Source organism: Caretta caretta, chromosome 2, assembly GCF_965140235.1.
Source record: "Caretta caretta isolate rCarCar2 chromosome 2, rCarCar1.hap1, whole genome shotgun sequence".
NCBI classification, from domain to species: Eukaryota; Metazoa; Chordata; order Testudines; family Cheloniidae; genus Caretta; species Caretta caretta.
The window spans coordinates 256992794-257019513 of NC_134207.1; the positions used below are offsets into that span (position 1 = coordinate 256992794).

Sequence of the window (26720 nt, forward strand, 5' to 3'; positions counted from 1 at the left end):
TAATCCCATCCCAGCCCTAATAATTTATATTATAGAAGCACCTAGAGACCCCATCTGAGATCAAGCCTCATTGTGTGCTTGCCTAGTATAGGTTGCCAGTTTTGAAAAGGGACCCTCGCCAACTTGGTGAAAATGAGCGAGTGAGTGAGGATAGGGGAGAGCAAGTGACAGAGGGAGGGGGGATGGAGTGAGCAAGGTGGAGCCTCGGAGAAGGGGCGGGACAAGGGTGTTCAGTTCCTTCTTCCCCGCAAAAATTAAGATAGATGAAGGGTGGGAGGGAAACCAGGAGCACAGAGAAGTGAAGTAACTTGCCCAAGGTCATACAACAGTCGAGAGGGAGCTAAGATTAGAACCCATGTCTCCTGACTTCCAGTCTAGTGCTTTGTGCACTGGGCCATGCTTCCTCTCAGTATAGAATATTGCATTGCCTTTGTCACCAGGAGGTTGGACTACTGCAACGTGGACTAAGACTGTTCACAGACTTAATTCAATGCAATATGAGGTTGCCTGCTTGTTACACTTTATTTCACACTATGAGTACATCATGTCACTTCCCCATCATCTGCCCCAGTTGCCTGGTAGAGTTCAAACCATTGGTTTTACCCTATAAAGCTATAAATGGTTTGTGAACTGCCTGCCTCAGAGCCAGCTTTTCTCCCTGTGGGATACTATCATTGCTGCAATGTAAGGAAGTGCTCTAACTATCAGCCCCCTGGCATAAAAGGAAGTTGCTGGAGGGAGGGTGTTTTTCACGCAGCATTTTGATACTCATTCCCCCATCCTAATTGGAAATAGGTGTTTTGACCTTAGGGACACGCTGTAGGGCTCATCTATACACTTATTGTCAGGTTGGCTGAGATTTCAGGAAGGGAAAGGCATTTATTGTCCAGCTGGCTCACTAGTTATAATTTGTGTGGGTGGCAGGTTCAGTCCAATGTCTCTGGATTAGTAGTTATGTTTAAAAATGTGTACCAGCTTTGCTATATAAATCAAAATAAAAGCACTAAACCAGCCATATTGCTTCCTTTCACCATTTCAAAATTCACCCTCTAGAACATGCAAGTATTAAGATCCTTACAGTCCTTAACTTTTCTCTTCTTGTAACTGCTGCTGGCTCCCATCCCAGCACCTTCTTGTTGAATGCCATCCCCTTTTTAATACTGTTTTTAGAAGAGTGGGATTTTTCATAATATTCTTTGATCTGAGAAGTACACAGTTACTGACAGGAATCAAAGTGCTATCAGCTTAGCTGGGCATATGGAGTGGGTACAACAGGTCTCCAGAGACTGAACGTAACACCTCATTGAGTGGCCAGGCTTCCAAAACTTGGAAATCAGAAGTTATAAACTGGTTTGACAGTTTCTACAGCAAAATGATGACTGCTGTGAAAGGTACCAATATAAGATCTGTGGCTCTGGAACCAAGATAGCCTCATGTCCTTGTTCAACAAAAAACGCTTGCATTTTCATTCCTGGAACAGGCAAAGCAAGCAGACTGCCAATCAGCTGCTAAGATCACTCAGCTGCCAAACCTGGGTCTGCTGGCTGCTGTGGGACAAAGCATGACCAACCTATTGGTTTGCCTTACAGCCCATATTACTGACTGGTCCAAAAGGCAAATGCTGGATTCACAGCAGCCCATTCTGGCCTATGGCAACACAATGATCAAATGCTAAAAGCCGGGAGCCACAACTAACCTGAGATACATTTCAACTGCTGACTCTGGGAAGTAAAATGTGCCACATCAAATCAACTGAGCTACCCAGTCCTGTTCTAATATTAAAGGTTTGATGTAAACCAACAAGTGATCAGAGAAAAAGAACTGCTCTATTTCTAGAGGTACTATGTCATGCACATAATGCTCATAAACATGTCTGATATCATATACCATACTGAAAATGCTGAACACAACAGGGTATACTGAGGACTACATGATGGCCCTTGCCCTACATTTCCTTTTTTGCTAGTTTACAGTAACACACTTGGAAGAGAAGAATCAGAGTTTCTTTGCAGGTGTCAAAATCATGGCCACAATCTAGCCCCTTCCTCCTGGGAATTCTGCAAACGAAGAACCCTCAGCTTCCTAATATGGAGGAAAGTCCTTACACAACTCTTAAGCAATCCCTTTCACTTACCCACAAGCAGAGCAACTGAATCCAACCTACCTAATTTGGGAGTATGGATCAGCTTTGTGCAAAGTCTTTGCATAGGGTAACAAAGAAGTGAGAGGGTTTCAGAGGATCATCCCCTGTCCACTTAGTGAACAAACAAAAAAGACTCCCCTGGGGTCAGATTCCAGTCTTCCATGAGCAGAATATAGTGCAGTATAACTTCAAAGATGGGCTTCTGCATTTGTGCACATTTGATTTTATTTTATGTCCCCAGCAATGTAAGGCATATTGCACATCTGAATCTAGAATCAGGATTTTTATATTATTACAAATACTAGTTTTTGTATGATTTCCCAAAACACATTGTTGAAAACAAATTTGAGAGAAAGAGAAACTCTTACTAAGCCAAAATAAAATACCTGACAAATGCACATGCTTTCTTTTCTAACTATAGTATGTATGCAAATGAAAAGCAAAAGAGGGATTTGCCCACATGACAAGTTCAACATGTTCCAATGTTTGCATAAAAAAATTAGCTCAGCTGCAAGGCATCAGATCATGAGCAGTGGCTGAAGCATCTGAAATACTGGCAGACCGCCTGACTACCAGCTGTGGTCAGAATTCTATCCCTGCCAAGTACAGAGCTCTGCCAGTGTACTCAATGACACTAACTGTGCAGGATTCTTTGGATGTACCTGTGTAATTCCCACTGAAGTCAAGGAGATGCACATTTGTCCAAGGGTGGCACTTTTAAATAGATCGGAGTAGTGGGATGTTGGGTCTACATCATCATGTGCAGCATTGAGACAGAGTCCTAGAGCTCAGTGGAAGGACTCAACTGAGGCTTCCACTTTGAAGACAAGTTGTTCGAAGAACTTTAAGCTGGCTTCCTACCAGACTTACAGGAGTGTTTGATGGTGCCTGTAGGAGGCATATCAGGCATTCCCATCACAATGGGACAGCTTTGGGTGCCATTTCCACACAAGTGCTACACTAAGGCTTGCTGTGTTTTTCTCCCAGACATAGGATGTAGCAATCATGCCCACCTGTTCAGGTCAACGTTCAGCTGACCTGACAAACTTTGGCTCCAGCTCTGGAAACAGCATTAACCTCAGTGTTAATGACCTCCTCTGAGCAATGGACAGAGGCCAGAAATGCATACTGATATTACAAGAACTGTTTGTGGCTTTGAAAACCACCTACTATGAAGCATTATTTGACTACAAGACCTGGTAGGGGCAGTGTCTCAGTTTACTGCTATCAAAATCACAGACTCAGTTTTACAAAACTGCCCTTTCCCCTTGAAGGTTCTCATATTTATGTTCTACAGGGTGCAAGCCTGTTACCATCCCTTATCAATCTTTATATGAAAACGCTAAGGACCACATGGGCTCCAAAGTCATACAGGCTACAATGACTTTAATAAATATGCACACAGCTCTGGTTCTCCTTGTCAACTGACCCTAATTGAACTGCTTCCCTGATCTCTCAGTGCTTGCCAGAGAGACAGACCTGGATGAAATCAAACTGGATAAGGCTCAGTCTAAATAAGACAAGATTGGTCAGAAGGGGAAACACTGAAGAACTGGCAAAGGCAAAAACTTTAACAAGTTGAAGGCATCTGCCTCCTATATCCTCATAGCCTTAATGTGGTTTGCAATCTGAGGGCTATACCTGGGTGCTCAGATAGCATTGGCCAGGAATATCTTTACAACCATTCCTATAAACTGAAAGCCTCACCTTAGTCATCCAGACAACTGTCACTTCAAGGATGAATTGTTGCAACATAATCTACCTGAGACCACACAAGCTTCAGGCAATGCAATGTGAGGCTGCCTACCTTCTGCACAGCACACACCGACAAGAGCACATTACCTTTGGGATCTGCACTCTCAACTGACTAGTAATTCACTCATGAGTGAAAATCAAGGTGCAGGGCATTAGCTATAGAAGACCTAAAATGATCTTGGCCTCAGCTGTTTTACAGCCTGCCTCACCTCTGATGTCTTAGCCCAACAACTGTGCTTGGAAATAATGATTCTTATATGGTGGAAGCTAAGGAAGCAGGGCAGGGGTCTTTAGAGACTGTGGGAATTCAATCCTACTGGAAATACATCTGACCCCCCTCCCTGCCATGTTCAGGGCAAGACACAAAGCGCCTCTCTCTTCATTCATGAATGGCAAGGTCTAGAATCATCCTGACACTTAATCTTCCAGCTGCCATCTGGGATCATGGGTCAGCTGCTATGCTGTGTGCTCCCTAATCATGTGATGAAGATTGCTCTATTTTAACTATCGCAAAGTAAGCAATGATAGCATGGTGATGGGCACCTTATAAATATTCCTAATAAAATAAAATAGTAAATAATAAAAATTAATAATAGCTCTGCTTAACACCTGGTCTTGAACACCACTTAAAGAAGAAGGGAGACAAAATGTGCCTTTGAGGTTGTTTAACATCATCACTGGTTTTCTCCACTTGCTAAACCAACAGCATATTTTTATGGAGGCACAGACTATAATCAGTGCCCAGGTGACATGAGCTTTCAGCTTACTATGCTCATTGTTTTATTGTTAACACAACAAATAGCCTTAGGTGTACAGTAGCTGTGGTGACAAGCTGATCAAGTTGTTTTTGCTACTAGCTGGTACAATCAGTCTTTTGGATGAACTAGCAACACGCTTTCCCTTTGGTTTACATTTTAAAAACAATTCTCTTTTTCTGGTAAGCTCCATAATACATTCATTCATTTTTCACCAGCTTTGAACATACCTCTGTTTCGGTGACTTTACTATGTTAAGAAAATTCAGGGTTGGGACCACTGTCATCACAAAAAACACAAGCTTAAATGCTTTGTTATTCCTAGCTTTTCTTCCATTCTTTAAGAGTGAAAATCCTCCCTGTGCAGAGCAAGAGGTAAGCTTATGCCCCCGATTAAGCCCTATTTTGAGGGTTCACATGGCACATAGACCTTGGCTGAAATCATGACCCCACTGAAGTCAATGGGAGTTTTGCCACTGATTCCAACAGGACCAGGATTTTACCCCTTGTGCTGGCCCTTTGCACAGGGGTAAGTTTTACTTCTTAAGGAGAAGGAACAAGAATAAGTGATCATCTTCCAATGCTTCCAGAATATGGTGTTTCAGAATTGATAGACATAACTGGCATTGGGGTGAATTTTCAAAAGGGTCTCTAGCAAGCTCCAATTCTGCACACACAAAGTTGCACATACACAAGTATCTGTACTTTAAAGGTTTGAGCATCTGCATGGATACTTTCCATAGTCCCAGCCCTACATACACTTTGCGCTGGTTCTGGCCTCCACTGTGCACTCACTCTGCAGGCAGAGAGGGACCACTAAACCAGTGCATTTCCCTACTCTGACATAAGTGGGACACCCTCCTGACCTAGGACTGCCAGACCAGCCCTACACAATCCGTCTCACCCCAAACCCCATGGTATATGGGCAAGCTGAGGAAGAGGCACAGCTCGAGTACGGTGCTGAGGGGGTTTGCTGTAGCAAGGAGCGAGGAGCTACTAGAAGGGTCTGGAAAAAGCAGTGGGGAGGGAGGGAGGGGGAGTCTGAAAGGTTGCTGGGGAGAAGAGGAGCCACGGACAACTTTAGGAGTAGGCTTTGGAGGGCAGACCAGTGGTTCAGACACTAACCTGGGACTCATGAAACCCAGGGTCAAATTCCCTGTTGTGTGCCACCAGCTTCCCCTGTGACCTTGGGAAGTCGCTTAGTCTCTGTGCCTCAGTTCCTCATCTGTCAAATGGGGACAACAGTACTTCCCTACTCCACCGTAGTGTTGAGAGGATGAAGCAGAGTGGAGGGATTTACATTACTTGAGTTTTTAAATCACTGATGTAAAAGCAGATTGAAGCTTCATACAAAAAATTTGAAAATTCGTGCTATGAAAACGTAGAATGAACTAAATTATAAATGCTGAGTTTTAAACGGCCACTACTGATAGGGCATCTCCTTTGAAATTTACAAAACCACTACAGGCAATAACAGACTATTGAAAATAAAGTCCCTGATCCTTTTGTAACTTTACTCACATGAACAGTCCAATTGACTTCAGTGAGACTATTTGTGCTTAAAGTTAAGCATGTGCATAAATATTTACAGTATGAGAGGATGACGTATTTTTATGCAATTCATTTCTCTTAGAGGCAGAAAATCTTAGTCCCTTCAAAAACTAAACTGTTAACAATGAAAAGTAAATAAAAAATTCATGATTTATATTAAAAAATTACAAATGTATTTGTCAATTTCATGATTTGTATCCACCCTGGGATAAACGTAGTAAAGATTGTGAGGTGCTCAAACACCACAGAGATGGGTGATTGAGGAATCTGGAGCCTGTGGAAGTTAAGGGAATAGAGGACTATGAGCCAGCCTCCCTCATGTTCCCCCTCCAGTCCCTACTCCTACTATTCAGCCCCTTTCAGCAAAACCCCACTCACCACTGCCTACCCTGCCTCTCCCCACTACTCCCTTCACTTTCCTACTAGCTGCCACCTCCTCTTCCCTGGAGGCTCCATGCTGGGCAGGCACCAGCTCGGGGGTGGGATGGGCAGAGAGGGGATGCACAGGGTGTCTGCAACACTGTGAATCCAGGCAGACAGCGACAGCCAAGAGCATCAGCAATGGGGCAGGGAGAAGCTCATCTTATCATGTACTAAAGCAGACCCTGACTCCCTGGACACTTTAACCAGAGAGCCACATCCCCTGTCCCTGAATCCCAGCCACATAAGTTGCGGGTAGCACAGCAGAATCTCCAGGGAGTGGATCCAACTCCCAGGAACAGCAGCAGCTGTAGATGTAGGTCAGGGAGAGGCCACTCATGGTCTTCACAGCCCCTGGATACCAGTGATGGCAGCAAACAGCTCTCTACAACATAATGGTTGGGCATTATTTTCTGACCAGCAGCTGTTTTTGCCCCAAGTGCCTTCCCCTCCTGGCCCTCTTCCTCAGTCTCTCCACTGCTAGCCTCATTCTCCCGGCCCTCCTCTCACTAGCTCCTGTGCCTTTCCCCCATTCCCTTGTTCTTATTTACTCACCACCCCCCATTCCTGCAACTCTCCCTGCCCCATTAGTAAGGAAGGATTGTCCCGTGGTTAGGGTGCTAGCCTAAGACTTGGGAGACCTGGCTTTATGTCTCTGCTCTGCTACAGACTTACTGTGTGATAGTGGTCAAGTCACTTAGCCTCCCTGTGCCTTGAGTTCCCCATCTGTAAAAAGGGGAATAGTAGCTCTTCATTTCCTCCCAGGTGGTGAGGTGCTCAGATACTATGGTAATGGGAGCCACTTAAGTACACATGATAATTGACAGAACAAATGAAATGATTACAAAAATAAATGTTAAAAGCTCCAAGGAGAGATGGGACTAACAAGGCACATGCCTGCTATTGCTCTGATCTCTTTACTCATCCCTTCCCACACTTGGGCATTTTTTAAAATTTAGATAGTGAACTCCTTGGGGCAGGGACTCTCTCTTCCTAGGTGTTTGTACAGTGCCCCGCACAGAGGGCCCTTGGCCCTGAATGGAACCCTTGGGTGCTACTGTAATTTAGGTTAATGGTGCCAAAGGTGGTAAGGGAGTGCCTTATATCTGTGCATATGTTAATAGTTACTAGATAATGTGCTAGTAGATGGAACCCAATGTGTAGCAGGAGGCGTAAATAGTTCCTGGGTTTTGTTGGAGCCGTGAAACTTGTTGTGCCCTGCAAATGGCCTTTGCTGGCAGCTCTTTCCTTGCACTCTTACAAAAAAAAAAAAAGAAAGATGGTTAATTTTTAAGATACAGTACATGTAAGCTCTTTGGGGCAGAGACCTGCTTTCTGTTGTACTTGTACAGCACCAAGCACAATGAGGTCCATGACTGGGGGTCTTATGTGGTACCACAATACAACCAACAGAAATATTAAAAGGATCCAGACCTTTTGCACACATTGAAGCTCCATGGGGAGTCATTGCCCCCTAGTATACAAGATTTTCTGGTATATGAAGCAAAGCTGGGGAGGAACAGAGTCAGTGAATTTGTGGCTATGTTAATCCAGCAGCCATTCCCCTCTGTACGTCAACGGGCGCAACACCTGCAGGGGTTGCTGCAGCCAAAAGCCCACAGTAGCAGCCACGAAGAGGTTATGCTGCCTGTGTGGCACGGATTCCTACCACTCAGACAGGGTCTGATCAAAAGCTCATGGAAATCAGTGGAAGGCCACTGTGTACAGGAACGAGACTGTGGACCTGAGGATCAGGAACACAGTTCTGACCTGAGATAGGGGAATTCAATGCTGTTGAACATAATGAGAACTACACCCCCAAGTGGGAATGTAGAATTTGGCCAAAAACACATGCGTAATTGCAGTTTTCAAAGCTAAGAACTTTCTTTGGCTAAATTCAGTCAAAAAAAAAGCATCCACAGCTAACCAAAACCATTGGTCTCTTAATTATTTGCATTGTGGTAGCACCAAGGAGACCCAGTCATGGACCAGAACCTCAGCGCACAACGTTCAAATACAGAATAAGAAGATGGTTCTTGCCCACAACACCTTACGATCAGGAAAGGACTCTGTCCAACAGGGGGGCCAGTACATACAGGGTGCTGCTTTCAACTCTGTGCAGGCCTGTCACTACAGTAGTTCGGTGGTCTCAGCTGCTGTGTAACACACACACCTTCTGCATGTGGTGTTCTGTCCCATCTAGTGGCACCGAGACCACTTAGAGAGAGATTAATGAGCCTGCTCTACAGCCTTAGCTAACAGCCATATATAGCTTTTAGCTCATCCAGTAGAGGTTCATGCACTAAGCTCCAGAGGTCCCAAGTTCGGTCCTGATGACCAGGATCTGTCAGTGTTACACTGGGAACTGGTTCCATGCCTGTCTCGCTGTCCCCTGTCCAAAGGAAGCAAATGGGGGCAGCACATTGGACCCACTCCCACTTTTTCAACTGCCAGTTGCCCCATGACAAACAGATTTTGCCAGGCCCATACACAGGTGTACAATAAGTGGCTAGCAGGAAGGGATGGGTGGGAGCGGTCTCACCCCACTTGGGTGGCACCAGGGGGCTTATTTGGCTGAGGGCTTCTGATGAGGCACAACTGTCCCCTTAAGCTCCCCTCCCTACTCTCCCAGGAACTCTCCAAGAGCTATTGCCTCAAACCCCAAGCCCCACACCAGCCATTGGAGCAGTGGGAGGAATAAGCTCTGCCATAACAAGGTACAGCAGCAACCATGCTCCCTCACACACATGCAAGCTCAGAGCCGATTCCACACCACCTCCCACACACATGCAAGAGGAAAATGCAAGGCAGTTCAACATTCACCCCCACTCTGGGGTAACCCTCATGTTTAGAGCCATCAGAGACTTGGAAGTAAATGAAAAGCCTATAGTTGGACATTTGCAGTGCCTCACAGTGTGTGTGTGTGTGTGTGAGTGACATAATGCGAGCAAGACTGTCATCAAATTAAAAACAAACAGATGTGACAATGAAATAATAAATATTGAAAACAGAGGGCGTCAAAGTGCTTCAACCAGTCCAAAAAAGTAAACAGCCCAAATCTCTCTGGTTCCTTTCCCTTCCAGAGCTAACCTAGACTGACTGCCATCAGGCTGAGGCTGGATTACAGACAGAGAGGCATGGCCCAGAGATACCATCTAACTGGCACAGTGCTTCCCACGGGGTGGGAAATACTTATTCTGTAAATATATCATCCTCCATTTTGGATTTTCTTTGCCAAACGCACACAGCATGTGCTGCAGTAAAATCTCCAGACACACTACAAGCTTAAACAGAGGAAGGAGAGAGGGCACTAGGAGCTCAGGGCTGATAGAGGGAGAGAGATGGCAAGTTCCAGGATAGGATGGGCAGCATAAAGGTACTTGCCCAACCTCAAACTTTCAGGGAATTTCCCCAGCCCTAAGGACTGCCTTCTAGGTGCTACAGTTAAAGCAGTGACTCTGACTACAAACAGAGATGGATCAAAACTGGAATCTTGAACTCACACCTCTTACAGACATGAGGAGACAGTTCTGAACACCAATGTCCATTCCTGCCCTTCATGGTTTTGGTTCCAAGCCAGAGCCAAAACGGAAAGAAATTGTGATGCAGTTGAGAGTTGAACCCAAGTTAGTGGCTATTTTGCAAGATCAGATCTCGTGAGAGTTCCTCCACTTTGTAATTATTTTAAATTGTCATCACTGTAAAGCTGATCTGAGAATTATGCAGGGTCCTTTTTATGAACAGTCACTGGATCACCCTGCATTTTCTGATTCAAGAAACCACCATTCCCAGGCAGCACACCTCACAGGAGAATATTTTTATGGGAATTTCGCTGACATTGCACATTCTCATAAGTATTTAATGAACACTTGATCTTTTTCTGACTTTTAAGTGCCTAAAATTCTGTACAAAGCCAAAAACAACAGATCTCAGACCCTGCTATTAATGTGGCCATTTACTTTCGAGCTTTATAAAGCTCCAGAACATTAGTAACATTCCAGAAAGCACTGGTTCTGTTTTTCAACTGGACATGACAACTTAAAATCAATTAGACATTGATCTTGATTATATATTTTTTTATTTTTAGCATGCTGTTTACTAACCACAGCAAAGAACACTGATCGATATAGCCTGCTTGCTTTTTAGAAAAGCTATTGACTATATTATAACACGTTATAATGCTCCACTCTAGTAAAGAAAATTATGTAAATAATGTCACTTATTGAACCATACAGCGTGGATTACTATGATGACAGGTGCAGTAGGAAACGCTAAGATCGATAGAAAGCATAACAAATTATGACATTCCTATAAAAAAAGTCTGTCTTAATAATCAGTGACTTTCACATTTGTTACCATTACAGAAGTGAACTGCAAAGAAACACTGCACTGGGAATAATATAAAAGTATGAATATGAAATCCAATCCAACTTACCCAGAAGTTGCCATTTTAAAGGAAAACTTGAAGTACAATATGGAATACTATGGGCCCAAAGCTGTGAGGTGATGAGGACCCAATCCTGTTTTGTATTGAATGCTCCTGCAAGATGATAAGTGTTTTCAGCTTCCCTTGATTAAAACCAGTAGGTGTTGATGGTGTTCACTTCACAGGATCACTCAGGGTGAAATCCTGGCCCTACTGGAGTCAAGGGTAAAATTCCCTTTGACTTCATGAGAGGCAGGATTTCCCCCTCAGCACTTTGCAGGATTGAATCCTGATTCTTTTCAATTCCAACTGAAGTGAATGGCAACTGAAAGCTCTCAGCTCTTCACAGGACTGTGTCTTAATTTAGTGTGCTATAAAAACATCAAATGTATCCAATGACATATACCATCAGTGTGTAGAATACATTTTTCTTCCAGCGCAAACACAGAATCATAGCTTGGTATCGTCCGCAAACTTTATAAGTGTACTCTCTATGCCATTATCTCAATCATTGATGAAGATATTGAACAGAACTGGACCCAGAACCAATCCCTGTGGAACCCTACTCGTTATGCCCTTCTAGCATGACTGTGAACCACTCATAACTACTCTCTGGGAACAGTTTTCCAACCAGTTATGCATCCACCTTATAGTAGCTCCATCTAGGTTGTATTTCCCTAGTTTGTTTATGAGAAGGTCATGCGAGACAGTATCAAAAGCCTTACTAAAGTCAAGATATACCACATCTACCACTTTCCCCCTAGTCACAAGGCTTGTGACTCTGTCAAAAAAAAAAAAGGTTATTCAGATGGTTTGACACAGTTTAGTCCTGACAAATCCATGCTGACTGTTGCTTATCACCCTATTATCTTCAAGTGTCTGCAAACTGATTGCTTAATTATTTGCTCCATTATCTTTCCAGGTACTGAAGTTAAGCTAATTGGTCAGTAATTCCCCAAGTTGTCCTTATTTTCCTTTTAATAGATTGGCATTATATTTGCAATATTCCAGTCCTCTGGAATCTCTCCCGTCTTCCAGGACTTTTCAAAGATCATTGTTGATGGTTCAGATATCTATGTAGTCAGCTTCTTGACTATTCTAGGACAGGTGTTCTCAACTTTTTTCTTTCTGAGGCCCTCCCTCCACAAACATGCTATAAAAACTCCACAGCCTCCCATGCTACAATAACTAGTTTTCTGCATATAAAAGCCAGGGCCGGCGTTAGGGGGTAGCAAGCAGTGCAGTTGCCTGGGGACTCATGCAACAAGGCCCCACCCCACCATGAGGCTACGTTGCTCAGACTTCAGCTTCAATCCCGGGTGGCAGGGCTCAGGGCCTGGGCTTTAACCCCATGCAGCAGGGCTTCGGCTTTCTGCCCTGGGCCCTGGTGAGTCTAATGCTAACCCTGCTTGGCAGCCCCCCTGAAACCTGCTCACAGCCCCCCCGTGGGCTCAGACCCCTGGTTGAGAACCACTGTTGTAGGATGTATTTCATCAACATGTAACTAACTGGGTTAGAGCTTCAGCTGCTGTCAATGAGTGTAGCTCCACTGATGTCCATGGAGCTATACTGAATTATACCAGCCGAGGATCTGGGCCATTGCCATCAATGGGAGATAATGCCTCTAGGGAACATCCCCCCCTTATAGCTTACTTCATGGAGCCTGGTTACCAGCAACTATCCCCAGCTAACAGCCAGAAATCCCTTTTATAGTTTTTCCCTTTGGTTCTCCATTTCCAGCAGGGCGATATTTACTTGCCTTTCCTTAGAAACTAACAAAAGTGTTTCAGATAAAATAAGTAGACTCCTGAACCTTTTCCCAAAACTCAAACTAAGCTGGAACTAAACTTCTAAGGTGCAAAGGTATTCTAGGAACATCCTTCTTTGTTGCTCTTTATCTGATTACATAACCAAGGACACCCCAAAGCATTGAGTCTGATATGCCTCACCCTGGTGTAACTCCACTCTCTCTTAGGTGTGTTGTACTGCCACCTATTACCATAAACGCTGACTTCAGTGGAGTTATGCTGATTTACACAGGTGCAAGTGAGATCAAAATCAGGCTGTTTGGATGGGATTCACAAGGGAGACATAGGTGCTTTGCTACCTAGGGGAATTCACAACCTTGAATTAGGCACCCAGGCTTCCTATACGAAGTATGGGAAGAGTTAAGTGCCTGAGAATGGGATTCACAAAAGTCAGCATTGAGAGCTATTAAAGTTAGCCAATAGTAAGTTCTAGAGAGAAGGGTGAAGCCAAAGGGATTTAGGCACCCAGATCTGGAATGGAGGGAGGTGCTTTGCTCCACTTGAGATTCACAGTTGTAAACCTGCTCCTGGAGTTTGGTGCGTAAGCCAGGTTAGTGCTTTATTGCAAAAAAACTGAAGAGGCGAAGCTCCTCTCAGAATCTTTAGTCCAATGGTTAGAGCACTCACCCAGGATATGGGAGGCAGCCAGATCCCCTGCCTGATGTATAGCAAGGATTTGAGCCTTCCACCTCCAAGGTGAGGGTGGTATCCACTGGGCTAGGGATAGTGTCAATCTCTCCTGCTGAAGCTGTTCCACTGTATATAGCTAATTAAATACTGGAGCAAGGGGATTGGAAGCTAAGTCGCTCACCTTCCAGGTGAGTGCACTAACTGCTGGGCTATAGAGCCATTATCACTCTTTTTCTGGCCCACGGAATATTTAAATATTTATATACAGTGAAATGGCTTCAGCAGGGGTCACTGAAAAAGGCCTGCTCCAGAATAATCCATAACCCGATGGTTAGGGTACGCTCCTGGGAAGCGGGGGACCTAAGCTCAAATCCCTATTGCATATCAGGCAGAGGTGGGTACCACATCCTGGATAAAGGCTCTAATCACTGGGCTAGGAGACACCCCCAGCTGTGAATCAGGGACCTCTTGGCACCAGCTGGCAGAGGGAACAGGGATGCATAAGGGTTACAGAGATTCATGCATAATAGTCCATCAAAGAGCCTCATGTAAGGTCCCTACTAGAAACTTGTGTCACCTTGGTCCTCATAATCACTGTGAAATGTATGTACCAATAACGTGTAAGGAGTTATGTATATACACTGAAAATTATGTTCTTAAGGTCTGTGACTTGGGGCTGGTCACACCAAAGGTGAGAAACAGGTTTCTTTCAGGCAAGAGAAGTTTATCTATCTATCTGGCTACATGCAATTGAGTATTGTATACTTCACAATGCACACCTATTTACAGTCTGAACAAAATGCTTATCAAGCGATTGCAAAATCTCCAGGGGATATTCTAGATACACAAGCAGCAGAGGTTGAACTGTTTGCAAGTGAAGACAATGGATTTCTGGACTCTAACTGTAGGAACAAAGGCATGCTCTGCATCTTCCACTGTGGAGGCAAGAGGACTGCATGATTTGTCTCATGAACGGAAGATCACAGCAAGCCTGGCTTTAGTACGCCAGAAGGATTTTGGGTGAGCTTTTGCTCTAGTTATGTTTAGGTTCTAGAATACATGGGATGGTTCTATTTTTGTAACTCTTTGTTTCCAATATTTCTGCTGGCTGTCACTTGAATCTCTGGTCTTTGTTAGATTTGTTTATACAAACAAATGTAAGTGCTGTGTGTTAAGCGGAGCTGTGTTCTGGAGTGGAACTGGTAAGCTGTGGGGTTCTGTTTCTTTGCGAGTAGAGAATCTGAGAATTCTGGGAGTGTCCAGTGGATCAAGAGCTGGACACTGCAGGCAGGTGCTCCGAGGTTGGTGTATGCCTATCACTAGCCGGGAGAGGGACAGCAGAGCCTGTGTAGGCTGACAGAGCAGTGTTTGTGCTGCCTTTGGCTGGGAGAGTTGGGGAGAGGACCCCTGGCAGGCACAGACAAGGCTTTCTCATGCTAAGGGCGGGAGGTAGCGAGGTGCCTGACAATTTGGGTCCCCCCCCGGGAAAATGTCACACAGTCTTTTGTGCAAGTTAAGGCATGTTCTGAGCATGTCTGCCAGATGACGCCCTGAAGACAAGATAATTGAGGGACAGTCTGACTTGTGAATGCTACTGGGGCTTAGGTGTGAGCTAGGTGGTGAGCAGTGTCAGGATTGAGACGGCATTGTGTATGGCTAGATGCTGAAATTTAGGCACCTCAGTGGCTGTAACAGTGGAAACTTAAGTGCCTAAAGAGTTACGTGGCAGCTGAGCAGGAGATTTGTGAATGCCAATGGTCCTAAATGTTGGACTTCAGTTAATCCCACCCTGGTATCTGGTATGTCTTGATAACACTTCTTCCCTTTACTTACTTATTTTTCATTCTTCCTGGTTTTAGTCAGGACCAGAAGTATGAAAATATACTGAGATGAGAAAAGCTGCCCTGGCTGGAATCAGGGAGTAATGCAACTCTTGTAAGAATACCTGAACTCATGCAATTTCTAGCATGATTTCTAGGCCAAAGAGGCAGCTAAACTTCAGATGCTTATTTGAATGGACCCATCAAATTTTCTGAGGTTCACTGATTGCTACACTCCCCACTGCAATCAACAGTGCTACCCTTAAGCATCATTTGAGAAGGAAAACTTGCGGAGGCCCTGCAACTAAAGCCAGTGTCACTCTATGACTATCCCACAAGGGGTAACTTGTAAAAGTAGCATGATTGACCCCACCCCCGACTTATAAAATGAAGCGATCAGCCACATAGCTCACATGACTGTCTAAGGCCTACAATGCAAGCCCTGGTGCTGATGTAACAGAGTGATTCTGTTACCTACTTCACACAACTGGCTTGGAACTGAACTGAAGATGAACAGCTCTCAAATTCAGCTTTGCATCTCAAAAGAGGACATGAGGGACAGTGCAGGAAGGGAGAAAAAATATTTCAAAAGTCAACAAATGAAGAGGCTTATTGATGCCACCATTTAACATTGAACTACATGGGAACAAAGGACTTAATGAATCTAAGTGATAGTGCATTAAGGGGTAATGCTCCACACATGCCACTGTGGCTACTACAGAAGAAGGAACATGTGGTAGGACCTCTGTGGAGAGGCCAGGCAGGGATACTGGACTATATGTACCATGGAGCAATTCCCTATGAGTACAAAAGAAGCGAGCACATGGTGGATCTGCAATCTGTGCAGATACACATAGTGGGGGAGCAGCGGCCCCCGGCCTGCAGTAGCAGCTGCAGAGATTAGCATTGGCTGGGGCAAAGGGGTCTCAGTCCACATACATGTGGCTGAGAGCAGAGTCTGCTTCCTTGGGCCATGCACTCAGTTCTAGAATTTCACACCCTATGTGATGACTAATTTAAAAAGTCATTATCAGTCACGGTAAAGGAGGGGGTGAGGAGATGAAATGAAGCTTTACAATAGGAATGCAGCTAAAGGGATACAGTATATCATCATCTCACTAAAGGGGGACTCGCCCACTGACATGGAAATATCCTCCAAAAATGTTCCTGGGGGAACTGTCAGAGTCAATAGGACTAACACTGAACCAAGCCTAAAGATAACAACATTGTAAAATATTTCTTCCTGATCCTGATAAACAATCAGCCCTTCAGAATCACAGCTGCAACAGAGATAAAGCTTCTTAGCTCAGCAACTCACAACAAACCAAGGGCATTGGGCTGCTTTTTTTAAATATTATCAGCACATGTGCACACCACTCCATTCCTCTGCCTTGGCCAGCCGTTGTTACATATCCCCTCTCTGTGCCTGGTCCTCAGAGACTGTGTCTAGTACAGCCCTCACCTACAGAGCCTTGGTTGTTTTAGCTCAAGCTTTCAGCTCTGAAGGCCCCCATTCAGTCTGGTTGTCAATCAAGATGATGGTCATCGCACATAGACACTCCTCCCCCTGCTGATAGGATGCTCTTAACTTTAAAAGTTCATTGCATCCATTTCATGCAGCCTGGCAGCCTAAAAGTTCACAGGGTCAGAATTCAGGTTTCAGAGTAGCAGCCGCCAGAATTGTTTCTCACCAGGAATAAACTGAAATGTATATGAAAATTTGGTTTTAAATTACAAGTGAAATTTCTGATCTGACTACTGCAAGGGATAGACTACATTTATATAGTGCCAGAAAATAAGGACCAGACCCACAGCTAAAGAGGAGGGGCCCAAAGACACCTAGCTATTCACTCAATCCTGAGGCAGCCCTGGAACCAGGCCAGTCTGCAGAGTAGGCTGTGCTAATCTATGCCAGGTGCCAACAGCTCCCAGAAATTTCTGGCAGCTGCAGAATACCAGGGTCCAGAGATCCCCCGAACAAACTCCATTTTTGACTTGGCTATTCCACTTGCACTGGTGGGCAGGAGAAGAGGTGGTGCAAAAGCAGCTGTGTGGCTCTATCTTCCCCCACCCCCAAGAACCCCTTACACATGGGCAATCTTCATGGAACTGGATTCCCCAGGTTCAAGGCAACTTTGTGCGGGGGGAAAAGGGCAACACACAGTAGGGTCTGTCCCTGCAGTTCCATACAGTCTCTGACACTGGAATTCCAAACTATAGATGTCAGTTTCTAGCAACATGAGGGAATGTGCACCTGTGTCAATCACAGCTAAACTCTGTATCATCAGATCCATTACCCAGTTTATTTCTACCTATTTTCTTATATTATTAATTAATATTTGAAGCACACATTTTTAAATACACAATACGTAAATAAAGTCACTTAGTAACAAGCCATATATCCAAATACGGACAGTTTCTGATGCATTCAATGCAGAATCAAAGTAGGAAATGGCAAACGGTGTTTTAAGCCACATTTGTAACCCCCAAATTCTGGGACTGGTGTTCAGCTGGGGATAGGTATGGGGGAAAGAACTGTGGAAGCCAGGGACACGCAGCAGGTGGGACATATTGGGCAATGACCAACCATTGGCAGGGTTAAGAGAGAGAACACACATTGCCCCACCACCAGCAGCCACACAGAGTCCCCAGAGAAAGTTTCAGGCTATCCTGGGCCTCTTTTGCTTTTCCCGTGCCTCTCCACTTTGCATTAGGGTTCCTTCAGGAAGGGAATCTATGGTGCAGCAGCTCCCAGAGAAGTCCAAACATTTGGCTCCAAGAGAAATGAGGCAGAGCCACATAAAGCCCAGAGCTGCCCTCTGCTCCCCATGGACACTCCAAGATTCATCTGTGGGTCTGGTGGGGGAAGACACTTGTTTTGTTCTTCCGTAGGCCAATCCCCAAGAGTACAATGCTGAAACCTCATGGAGTTTTCTGTCCCTAGGTAGATGTTACCAGACAGCAGCACCTTCCGAAAAAGTAGATCAGGGATCTACAACCCATCCTGAAGGATGACCCATCACTCCCACAGATCTTGGGAGACAGGCCAGTCCTTGCTTACAGACAGCCCCGCAACCTGAAGCAAATATTCACCAGCAACCACACGCCACACAGCAAAAACACTAACTCAGGAACCTATCCTTGCAACAAAGCCCATTGCCAACTGTGTCCACATATCTATTCAGGGGACACCATGATAGGGCCTAATCACATCAGCCACACCATCAGAGGCTCATTCACCTGCATAGCTACCAATGTGATATATGCCATCATGTGCCAGCAATGCCCCTCTGCCATGTACATTGGCCAAACTGGACAGTCTCTATGTAAAAGAATAAATAGACACAAATCAGATGTCAAGAATTATAACATTCAAAAACCAGACAGAGAACACTTCAATATCTCTGGTCACTCGATTACAGACCTAACAGTCACAATATTACAACAAAAAAACTTCAAAAACAGACTCCAGTGAGAGACTGCTGAATTGGAATTAATTTGAAACTGGACATCATTTAATTAGACTTGTATAAAGACTGGGAGTGGATGGGTCATTACACAAAGTAAAACTATTTTCCCATGTTTATTTTTCCCCCCTACTGTTCCTCACACATTCTTGTCAACTGTTGGAAATGGCCCATCTTGATTATCACTACAAAAGGGGTTTCCCCCCCACTTCGTACTGGTATTAGCTCACCTTACCTGATCACTCTCGTTATAGTGTGTATGGTAACACTCATTGTTTCATGTTCTCTGTGTGTGTATATATATCTATATATAGATATCTTTCTACTGTATTTTCCACTGCATGCATCCAATGAAGTGGGTTAAAGCTTATGCTCAAATAAATTTATTAGTCTCTAAGTACTCCTGTTCTCTTTGCGGATACAGACTAACAAAGCTACTACTCTGAAACCTGTCAGTATGCTGGTTAAGCATTCATTGACTAGGCAATAGGGCTATAAAAAAAAATACATTGCAGTGTTTGACTGATGAGTGATTAAGTACATAGCAAAGCACAACTAACATGCTTCAATATTACCAGGTTATTTCCTTATTTAACTAACAGCTCCCAACAATAAATGACCAAATAAACAACAACACATGACATAATTTATCTAAAAATACTCAAACCTCTGAAAATTTCAGGAGGGGGAAATGAGGTTTCAGAAACGGAGAGCCTGATCCACTGAAGTCAATAAGAATCTTTCTATTGACTCCACTGGGCTTTGGGTCAGGCACTTACAATAGTTCTGGAACCCTTTATTATGAAGCTACTGAATGTGTTTTAAATGCTGTGACCTGCTGGTGTTAACTGTTCATGGTGATTTTAGTTTATACACACAGCCTCACTCAGGGGCTGAGTCTGATCTCACTTACTCCACTCTTACACCACCAGGTTTTTACAGTCAGCTCCACTGACCGCAGGAGAAGTGCTCCAGATTTGCCATGGTGTGAGGCACCATAGACACACCTAAAAGCCTTGGTTTCACTTTTTGAAGATCACTTTAGCTCACTAATAAAATAAAACAAAACCACAACTGATTTCTTCAACAAGATCTTTCAAACTTTTCAGACAAAAATCTCACATTCAGCCGCTCAAGCTACCCTCAGCAGGACTGCAGAATTACTTGCTTGCCATTCCCCATGTCACTTCAAGGAGGCAGCATAGTAAATCACAGTGCTTTGGGGCACGTTTCTGGAATCTGAGGAGAAATCGTTGGAAGCAATCCAGTAAATCAGAGCATCCCAGAAGAATTTTGGCTTTGTTTAGGACACAGCAAACGGGTTGAGAGCTATTAACTTAGCATCCTTTGGGACAAGCAAAGAGATATGAAATGAACTGTGAAAGGTGAATGAGTCTTTCAGTAAATAGAACAATACTTGTGTACCGATTAGAGTATTTAATAGTGCACCAAAGGAATAGTGGAAGGGAAATAAACACTGCATTTACCAGTTCCATTTATGGTTAAATTTTCATAACCACATTTTACAATCCACCAAAAGAGTCAGAGAGATCTTTGGCACTCCAGTATGTAACAATAATTAGCAGTATTCACTCCCAATTACTTGTTCGGACGCCACTTGGTTGTTTAAAAGGTCTCTCTGTGCTTTAAAGCTTATATGTACTGCATATAAAATTAAATTATATACCCCAAGCACAGCTTCCTCTAACTAGGGGAAGGAAAAGAACATAACACTCCATAGACTCCACCATGAATCTCTCTATACAGATCTAATTTTCCTATGCAGCACTTAAGTTCTGACCCAAAGCCCACTGACATAAATAGGAGTTTTTCCACTGACTACAACGTGCTTTGGGTCAGGCCCTTATATACTAGAGTCATTGGCTCTACAAAAAAACCTAAAATATTTATTTGTATTATAGTAGTGCCTAAAGAAGGGGTGTGGGAAAGACAGAGAGATTTTTTAGTTCTCTCTTCCTTTCTCTCAGTTTGCTTTGGTAATTTCTTTTTTAAATTAAGATGAGTGGTTTCATAACATCATTTACTTTTCTCTCTTTAACAGAACTGTCTGTTTAGAAAGTTTGAAAAAAAGCTAAACCCACTAAAAATCAGGAAATCTGTTCTTGTGCAATATATAATTACATGCTATATTTTAATCTTAGTACATTATCTTTCAAATTATATCTGGTTTCAGCAGAAGGAAAAAACATTATTTTCTAAAATTAACCTCAAAAGGGTCTTGTAGATATTTTTTGTGGAAGTGTTTTAAATACACAGCTTTTTCTTGGAAACTTTTACAGAATAATTAATGATTTGAGACAGAGAATATGACTGGATCCAATATATTTTGACACTGCTACACAAACTGTCACCTAGAGCCAAAACTGGAAGCCTTTAGGGTAAATGATGCTTTCAGCTACACTAGTGTAAATCCAGTTTAGTTTCACTGAAGTCAAAGGAGTTAGTCAGTATTTACACCAGTGGAACAAGGAGCATAATTTGACCATTAGTTTTGGGAATTTAGGAACAAAAACTGCATAAGAACTTAAAGATTTGGTTTGTGAAAAATATCCTTCATCACTGGTAACTACGGTATATTACAACATGTAAAGGGGTTATTTTCCCACCAATATACATGCAGTCAGTAACTCCCATATTCATATGAATGAGAATTACATGTATGTATCAATTGGAGATTAGACCTTTCAAAGTGAAATACTGTTGAAGAGAAAGAAAAATCCTTAAGATACTTGTAGTCCTTTCCATGTCCTTGTATTAGCAAAATATTATGTGCACCAATTGTAACAGTTCTTACCGGCAACCCTACAAGCCAATCCAGCAGGATCAGAGTAGTGCATTGCTCTACCATGCTTGAAACTCAAAATCAGCTCTTCACTTTGGGGCTGAGAATGTAGCAGAAGCAGTATGCTTAGCCACTGGGAGGCAGAGAGAGCCTCTGTGTCATTCTGTAGCAATCTCTATACTAATATGGGGAGTACTCGCATCCAGCTATCCTCTGCCAGAAGGGCAAGACAATCCCTGTAACATGAGAACCATAGCAGGGATGGGAACTGGGGTGAAGACAAAAACAAACATGGCGAGCTTTGGAATTATAACAGGAATCAGGAGAATTCCCTATTTGGTGTGTGGGAGGACACTTATCTTTAGGCAGCAGGACTTTAAAAAAAATGAACCTTTATCTGGATAACAAGAATATTCAGTTATAATAATAAGGAATTAAAAAAGCACCCAAGATTTTTGAAGGGTTATTATAAACTCTCTCTCTCTAACAAATGGGTTTCGAAAGAAACTTCCTCCGGGGGTAAGTTATTCTATAACTGCCTACTGCAGGGGCATTTTAAACCTTCCTCTGAAATATCTGAAAGTAGCAGGGACAGCATGCTGAACTAGATGGACCATTGGTCCTATCCAGTCTGGTAATTCCAAGAATCTTTTGAAGTGCTAAGCACTTCTGAACATCAGACACTCCATAGGTACCTAAAATTAGATTAGGTGTCTCACTTTAAACACCCAGGTTTGAACATTTATTACTATTTTTAAAATGGTCCATATTAACGTGGCATCAAATTACAAAGTTAGTTAAGCATAATCTGTAGATAATTTTCAAATTATAACTTAGATTTAGAGTATTATTAGAACTGGAAATTTTGCAGAGACTTATGTAACATGATGGTAGCATTGTGTACCATTGCTGTAGTTAAGGGAGTGTTAGTATTAACAATGTAAACTCCTTTGGAGAAGCTTATGAGTGAACTGGAAATGTTCAGTTTGATCTGAAAGTTTATATAAATATTTCAGCAGAGAAACAATGCTTTTATTATTGTTACTTTAAATAATTATAATATTTTTTAAAAGTTTGGCCAGTTTTAGATTGGGAGGGGAATAGGCAAGACTGGACAATTTAAGGGTGTAATTTCAATTTTACTACAGAATGACTAAATGTGACAATGTAAAGAAGAATCTTGGTGCTATTTTATTACTTCCTGCATGGTACTTCTACTTTTAAAAAGCTTGTGCAAGATATGAATGATCAGGTGTACAGTCCCACCATTCTTCCCCTCCCCCTAAACCCAAGATGAGATGTGAGGAAACAGCACACAGTAAATCTTAATCCCTTGCATGGCTACATATGATCAAGCATGATCTGGCCCTGAATAATTTCACCCCAGTATCTGCAGTATTCTACTTGTTCCCTGCAGTAAGTAGAGGAAAATACCAAGGCAACACTATTTATCAGAGGAAAAATAGGCATATTTGTAAGGGTGACGACAACAGCTGTGCCAAACCCTAAAGGTAACCGGTTCCTACACATTGGCACTAATGGACCTTGCATGGCAAACTAATACATCACCTGGATTGATTCTGTGACACAAATACTAGAAGAAAGCAAGAGAGGTTAGGGAAATTCCAGTCCTGAAAGAGTTTTCTTCTCCTCATTACTAGTGACTCTAATTACTGAGAAAAAAGAGAAATGAGATAAATCCTGTAGAGCCAGAAATGTGACCTGATTTCCATCCTCATTTAGAAACTGTTACTTTGCAAGATAAGCCTAAAGAGACACTGTCAGGTCAAAGTGCACCCACAGTTTCAGTTTTGGATGAAAAAAAAAAACAAGCTAAGATTATAGGGGGCAGTTTGTGCTATAATTCAGGTATACAATGTTTTCATCACTTAAAACAGATATTTACTCCCAACTAAAGCGCCAGAATTTGGAACTAGGAAGCCTTCTGGCTAAAGCCCAGGAATTGAAGTGTGCTTCAATTGTTGGTGATGCCACAGACTGCTTTTGTGACATCTGGCAAGTTACTTAAACTCAGTTTTCCCTTCTGTAAAATGAGGATGATAATACTTCCCTATCTTATAGGGTTGTTGCATTCCTGAAACCAGTGGGCCTACTTGTGGAGAAAAATATTCCTCCATGTGAAAAAGGGAGACAGAATCTGAACTGTATGTTTGTAAAGTGCTTTGAGATCCTCAGATTTAAGATATTATAGAAAAGTTATACAATATATAAAGTTTTGTTATTGATTGCCAAAGAGCAATGGCTTAACCATTTCCAGACTACTGTACCCTTTCAGGAGTTAGATTTGTCTTGTGTACCCCCAAGTTTCAAAATCAGAGATAAAAATACAAAATTGTCACAGCACGCTATTAATGAAAAATTACTTTCTCATTTTACCATATAATTATAAAATAAATAATGCAGAATATAAATATTATACTTACATTTCAATGTATAGTATAGAGAGCAGTATAAACAACTCATTGGCTGTAGGAAATTTTAGTTTGCACTGACTTCGCTAGTGCTTTTTATGTAGCCTGTTGTAAAACCAGACAAATATCTAAATGAATTGATGTATCCCCTGGAAGACTTCTGTGTACCCCCAGGGGTACGCATAACTACCTAAGAGTAAACATTAAGAACCAGAGAAAAAACACACATCACAGACTGGATTCCCGATCATGTATGATGAGTTGTGTCATATTTGTATAAAAATATTCTTAGCATCATCACGTACAAAGAATTACGTAAACTCAACTTCTTGAGGCTGAAAGCTTTTGACACGTAAACCTAAAAATATCACAAGTGTACCACAGGCCAGCATTAAAATTACTTCATCACTGAGCTACTTTCCCCAAAGAAATTGGGTGTTTTTTCTAAACAGCCTATATTTCTGAGGGTCTCTTTCTCCTGCAGTTGCCGTCTGATAAGACTATGCAGACAGACTATTCCCAAACCAGCAAATATCTCTTCCATCTCATCCCGATACTGGTCCTCCCCAACTTTCTGGGAACCAGCTAGGTTAGTATTTCTTGGCAATAATGTGTCCCCCAAAACAGCACCAGCATCTTCAAATACACTGTCCTCTCAGGCCATTAAAATAAGTGGACTGCACATCCCCACTCCATAGCAGTTCTGACCTTTTACAGCCTCTGCCACCAAAAGCTTATAGGATTCTGCCACTTCCATCTGCATCTCCACCTGCCTTGTTTTCCCAGGCCAAAAGCAAGGATCAAATAGACGTGTTTGAAAACACATCCCAATTTCCTCTCCCTGCCATCTTTCACTTCAAACCACACAGAAAGAATCCAGAATTCACTCCTCCAAAACATTTAAATCCTGGAAAATGTCAGGAAAACCAACTTCAGCACCTTGGACAGGACATTTAACGCAACAATAAATAAATAAATAACCATTAAAAATCTGCAAATCAGCCCTGAAAAGGTCGAAACGGGACACAAGCCTATTGGACACATCCGTGGACTTGTTTATTTTTAGTACTGATAAATCCTCTTTGGATCGCACCCAGTGTTTAGTCCACTAGGTGTCCTGTCTTTCGGGAGAGTTACTCATTGCCAAAGTGGTGAGACGAATTGCGTTCCCTAACTCTGAACGCACCTCTCCTCTCTTGGCTAAAGAGCCCCAAACGCCACCAAACTCAAAAGGAAAGGTTAAGGTCAAGCACCACAAATCACTTTTATTCAATCTTTCTAAGCAAAACCAGACCTGTTGCTCTGTGCGTGTCTGTGTGTTTTTAAAAGCTCAACTCCACCTCCCACCCCCGCCGCCCGACACTCAAATCCCCAAGAAAAATCCGATTTATTCCCACTGCAGCCACATTTCGGTTGCATAAATGTTGCTTTCCTTCTGCTTTCCTTCTCTCAAACTGTGCCCCCTAGTATGTCACTGTCCCACTCCCAGATGTCCTGATAAAACCATGATCACCACGCAGGAATCCGCCAGATCTCCCCATGGTTTTATTTGAATATGATCATGAGCCAAGTGGAAATCTCCATTCGGATCGGTATCTTCCAAACCTTTTTAAATATGAGTGTCTTGCAAACTGCTTTGGGGTGAATGGTGCTACCACAATACACATGTGACATCCTATGTTATTTTTTGACAAATGAGATAAATACTAGGTTTATTCTTATAACAAATAAGATCTATACTCCCTCCCCGGCCCCTGAAATATATATTTTTAATTCTAAATCACGTGGGGGGGGGGGGGGCGGGAGGGTTCCCCTTCAAACTGACTATTTCATTTCTGACCAACTAGGTCCGACATCACATTACCGACAACATTTTTTCTGGCTTTCGTTATGCTGATGGTGCTTTTCGATCTGGAAGTAAATACGACGACAACTAAATAAAAAGTCACCCGTCAGCGGGGGAGCGGCGGCCCTCACACCCCAGCACCAGCGCTGCTGATCCAACTTCTCTGTCCTCCCCGCCACCCGCTACTCTGCAGCCCCGTTCAACAGCCCCGCGCGAAGGCGGCCACGGGCAGCGGGCGCAGGGGGGAGAGGGGCGGGCAGCGGGGGGCTCTGGGGCGGTCCCGGTGTCGCCCAACTCTCCTGTCGGAACCATTCACCAGCAGTGGAAGCGGGGCCCCAGCGCGGGAAGGGTCGCCCCCCCAGTGACAGCTCTCTCCTTCTCGGCCCCATCCAGAACAGGGCTCATTCTCCCCTCACCACGAACAACCCAAGGAGAGACACTTACTGGCTTTATTCACTATTTCCTGCTAAACCCAGCGTCCCAGCATTGTATCCACAGAGTCTGACTCGGGAACTCCCCGGGGGCGGAAAGTCCAGCTCATTGCGGCGGCTCTGTCCCCCAGCAGCGCTTCCTCCCCATCCTGGACGGCGCCCGCGCCACAGGCGGCATGATTTGTTCGCGCCCCGCCTGCATGTGTGGGGACGCGCAGCTCCCGGCCCGTCCAGCCCAGGGGAGGCGTTAGCAGGCGCCGCCCCGCGCCCGCCCCAGCCCCAGCCCCAGCCCCGCGCTCTCTGCCCGCTACCTGCCAGCGCCGGACTCTCCGAGCGCGTCTCCCAGCGCCAGCGCTGCCGAGCAGCGCCCCCTGCTGGCAACTGGCCGCTTCTCAATCAGGTCAATCAGCTCCGGGCAGCGGTGCAGGACAGGC

General features: G+C 43.7%; 1 protein-coding gene across 11 annotated transcripts in view; it reads right to left on the minus strand.

Moving 5' to 3' along the window:
• Nucleotides 1-26687, minus strand: part of LOC125631202 (sodium channel protein type 5 subunit alpha-like) — a 328900-nt gene extending 302213 nt beyond the window's left edge. For 8 of the 11 annotated variants that reach the window (XM_075126015.1, XM_075126014.1, XM_075126011.1 and 5 more), the window contains exon 1: nucleotides 26300-26525. The gene's annotated coding sequence lies outside the window, so the exon portion shown is untranslated. Of the gene's footprint in view, nucleotides 1-24021; nucleotides 24208-26299; nucleotides 26526-26597 lie in introns of those variants that run through there. The other 3 variants (XM_075126008.1, XM_075126016.1, XM_075126009.1) reach the window with 3 other exon arrangements.
• Nucleotides 26688-26720: the final 33 nt, after the last annotated feature.